This window comes from Grammomys surdaster, unplaced genomic scaffold, assembly GCF_004785775.1.
Source record: "Grammomys surdaster isolate TR1022 unplaced genomic scaffold, NIH_TR_1.0 255, whole genome shotgun sequence".
Taxonomy (NCBI): domain Eukaryota; kingdom Metazoa; phylum Chordata; class Mammalia; order Rodentia; family Muridae; genus Grammomys; species Grammomys surdaster.
The window spans coordinates 5098509-5103128 of NW_021604696.1; the positions used below are offsets into that span (position 1 = coordinate 5098509).

Sequence of the window (4620 nt, forward strand, 5' to 3'; positions counted from 1 at the left end):
GTTGTGTGGTAACGAATGCATGATCCTTACAAGCTGAAGAACGGTTTCTTGTTGGTCACCTCTGCTGCTCTGGGTGAGCAGAAACCAGGCTGTTTCCTTAGTGTTATAACTACACTTGTGCAGTGCAAACTCAAGTCAGCTACTCCTGTCTGAACAGCCTTTCTAATTGAAAGTGGGTCATTCCGTTCCCATAAATAACGCTTTGAACGTTGTCTCTTACCTTTGGGTATCTTATCATCACAGAAACTGGAAACTAGAAACTTTATATCACAGTATGTATAGTCATCTTGTATACTTGGCTTCTTTAATAGAAATGCATTAGTCTGTCTGTACATAGTGAGGTGGTTTGAATGAAATACCCCTCATATTCTTAGGCCTTTGAATACTTGGTCCCCAGGTAGTGGCACTGTTTAGGGGGTCTTAGGGGGTGCTGCCTTGCTGGAGGAGGTGCGTTACTCAGGGCAAGCTTGGAGGTTTCAAAGCTTTGGACCATTTCCTGATAGCTCTCTGTTTCCTGCTTATGGTTTGGGATGTGAGCTCTCAGCTCACATCTCATGCCTAGTGCTTGCTGCCTTGCTTTCTTGTTGTGGTGATAATGGGCTCTTAACCCTCTGGAACTGTAAGCTCAAAATAACTCCTTTTTATAAGTTGTCCTGGTCATGGTGTTTTTTTTTTTTTTTATCACAGCAATAGAAAGGTAACTAAGGCAGAGGTTGGTACCAGGGAGTGGGCTAGCTGTGACAGATATGACCTTATGTTTTGTTTTTGTTTGTTTGTTTGGTTTGTGGAAGACTTTGAAACTTTGGCCAAGCAAAGTGGTTGGATGTTATTAGCAGGACTTAATGAGCCATCCTAGTAGGTTCTTGGAAGACGGCGCTGAGAGTGATGTGGATTGTGGAAGTGCAGCTTAAGATGTTTCAGTGGGGACAATGTCAGCAATGATCCTGAGACCATTGCCTGCTCTCATTCTGAGATGAGAACTCTCTGCTGTTCCTAGTTCTTGTCCTCACGTTTTTCTGCTGTGATGGGATGGACTTAATCCTTCTGGATCCAAATGAGCCCTTCCTTCTCTAAGTTGCGTTGGTCATGGTGCTTTATCACGGCAACAGGAAAGTAACTAAGACAATAACCTGCTACATTAAGAACGACTTGGTGACCTTATCTACATATTACATGGATCACCACAGGACATTAGGCAGAGTTGTTTTGTTCATCAAAGATGCTTGTAAAAAGTGCAGGGATGAGTTTGGTGAGACAGTTCAATGGAGCATCCCCAACACCCACAAATAAATAAACATTGAAAAAATTGTTTTAAGGTGACAGAGCTTCAGATGGGCTTCTGTAGTGTGCCAGCTGAAACTTCTTAAGCCTGCAAGAAACTTACTTGCCGTTTCCATGTTTTCTTGTGAGAAGAGTTCTCCCCCAGGCCCCCCTTCTTTCTTGTTTTAAAAATTAAATTATGTTAAATTATTTGTACACGTGTGGATAATGTACACATGGCCGAGGGGGCCTGAGATTTCGAATCCCCCGAGTTGGAGTTACAGGCAGCTGTGAACCGATCAACCCGGATACTGGAAAATGGACTTAGGTCCTTTACAAAAGCCAGTGTGTACTCTGAACCACAGAGGCATCCTCTCTGTCCTAACACTCTGAGTTATCTGTATAGATCTCTAGCTTCTTTCTGCCAGGCACAATTAAGACACTTCTACCTTGTTGATAACACTTTGCCATTGGGTTTCATGGTGACTCATTATAAGCCAGAGTCAGGGACTGGTGAGTCTTCCTTTGGTGATGGATTAATCTGCTTCCTCCTCTCATTAATCTCCTGGGCTTCCCTAGTGTCTCCTCCAGTGGATCTCTCGCTATTACATGCATGCGCCTGTCTTGTTAGTGGTCCAGCCTGTTGTGCTTTACTGGGACTGTGTCATTTGAACACTACAGCTGTTCGTACTGGTGGAGGAGGAGATGGAGAAGGAAGCAGAGGCAGAGGCAGGGAAGGAAATGGGTGAGGAGGCAGAGGTGGGGCGGGCACAGGAAGTACAGGAGGTACAGGCTGCAGTACTGTGGGAGGAAGTGTAGCTCAGATCTCTCCAGGTTACAGCACAGGCAGGCACATTTGTAGCTATATGTGACACATTTTGGCAATTTGGACAAGAAGATTTTTCCCAGATGCTCTTCTGGGTTTCTTGGATCTTTCATAATTCGTTCTGGAAAAAAAACAAACAAACAAACTCTAGGGATATGACATTCTTGATTGTAGATTAAGGACGTGAAGTTGGTAACTCTCAGTACCTCAGCACCAAGTGTATGTATACCATATTCTTTGCATTCTTTGACTGCACCTTTGACGGTGGAACATTTGAAGCTTGCACATATCCTGAGTGGGTTTCTCCTTTAGTGCCTTTAGTGTGTATCTGTTGAAGAAGTGACTGTGTGCTTTTTGAGCTTGTGTGGAGAGGAAGATATACTAGCTCACACTGAGTGAGAAGTCTGTTTTTACTATTTTAGTTTGGGTATGACTGTAGTCTTAAGAGTCTGTAACAAAGTCACAGGGGCCCCTCCACCCCCAAATTAAATCCTCAAGAAAGACCTGTCTTGACCTTAGAACTTTATTAGTGTGTGTGAGTTAGTTCCCGAGAGGGGTTTGTGTAACTAGTCGGGAGGGGAAGAGATCCTACCAAACACTGCGTGAATGGGGTACCTAGTGAAACACATTATTTTGTATATTAACCCTAAATATAAAGTTAACAAGCTGGATGTGGCCCTGCTCACCTTCAATCCCAGCACTGCAGAGGCAGAGGCAGGGACAGGGGCAGGGGCAGGGGCAAGGGCAGGGGCAGGGGCAGGGGCAAGGGCAGGGGCAGGGGCAGAGGAGAAGGCAGAGGCAGAGGCAGAGGAGAGGCAGAGAGGCAGAGAGAGATAGAGAGGCAGAGAGGCAGAGAGAGGCAGAGAGGCAGAGAGGCAGAGAGAGGCAGAGAGGCAGAGAGGCAGAGAGGCAGAGGCAGAGGCAGAGGCGACAGGTGGATCTGTGAGTTTCAGGGCAGTCTGGTATACAGAGTGAGTTCCAGACCAGTTGGGGTACACAATTGGACTGTCTCAAATAACAAATAAACAAACCAAAAAACAAAAAGCCCCAACCAACCAAAAAGAAAATGGCCAAGATACCCATTTTAAGGATCAAGAGTAATTTTTCTCATGATGTTTTTTTCCTTCTGGTGATAGCCTCGGATACTTGTCACAACTGAGGAAAAGCAGTGTGGTGACACCGAAGGGGATTTGGGTATACTTCTCCCCACTTTGTACTTCACAGGAAGCAAACTTCAGATGGTGAGAAACCAGTGTGGCTGTCATAAGCCCCCAAGTGCTAAGATGACAAGCGTGAGCCACCATGCTTATCTGCTGCTGATTCATCTTCAAGCAGGCTTCCCCTGTTTCTCCCACACTCTTCCTATTTGTCTGTCATCCCAGCAAGAGTGGTGTGGAGGGCTGCTACTATGGAAACCTCTCTGTGCTCTGAACTTTGCAATGTTATGGGGTTTGGCCCAGGGAAGCAGAGGACCCTGATCGCTCCCTGAGTTCTTGGAGACAAATGTTTGTAAGGTTCCAGGTTGTCTTGATGTCTCCCTCACTCTGTTCTAGAAACCAGGCCCTGGCCTGCAGCCCTCTCCAGAGTAAGATAAGCAGCCTGTGTTGTAAACATACAGCGTTAATCCCGTGGAGCTACAGTAAAGATTATTACCCAAATCCTTTGGTCATATTACATAAGCTTTATTTTTTTGTCACACTAAGGCTATCTCCCTAAAGCAAGATTTGAGAAAATAGTATCACACATAGGAGACAGTGGGGTTTATGTAGCTAAAAACAAAACAAAACAAAAACAAAAATCTGTAAGACGGGATTTTCAAGAGTTGAGAGATTTCCAGAAGAGTTTTGCTTATGTAGGAACTTGGCTGAATATTTCAAAACTGTTTGCCAGAACATCTTATCAGGGTGGAGGTGAGGGTATAGCGTGTGGAACACGTCAAATTCCAGAAAATGGGTCAAGACCTGCTCAAATCCAAGTTTTATAGAAAACAAGAATGAACTTGTTTTGACCTTGTAACAAGATGGCTTTTAATCTTAAAATGGAGTCAGCATGCCCCTCAGCAGCTCTTCTGAACAGTCGAGTGCTTTCCTCTCCTTGGCAGATGTGAGTCTGCCTCCCTCTGAATTCCAAGGCAGCTTTTCATTTCTTTTTCTTCCTTATCAGTGTCTCTTTGACTTCTGGCAGGTAGGGTAGGTCACAGAGTATGGATCCCTCATCCCCCTGGAGACCTATGAGTAAGAAACTGGAGGGAACTGAAGGCATTCTCCTCGGTGGGCATGAGGTCATATTTTTCTTAGTTATTTTTCTGTTGCTGTGATGAAACACCATGACCAAGGCAACTTACAGAAGAAAGAGTTTATTAGGGATTACAGTTACAGAAGGGGGTGAGTCCCTGACTGTCACGGAAGGGTGCAGGCAGGCACGGTCCTGGAACAGTAGCTGAGAACTTACAGTCTTATCTGCAAGTTGGAGAGAGGAGAGAGGAGAGAGAGAGAGAGAGAGAGAGAGAGAGAGAGAGAGAGAGAGAGAGAGAG

The 4620-nt window shown here is 45.2% G+C and overlaps 1 protein-coding gene across 1 annotated transcript in view; it reads left to right on the top strand.

The window, feature by feature from the left end:
- Positions 1-4620, top strand: part of Plekhb2 (pleckstrin homology domain containing B2) — a 34704-nt gene that overhangs the window by 26495 nt on the left and 3589 nt on the right. The gene's annotated exons all lie outside the window — the stretch shown is intronic.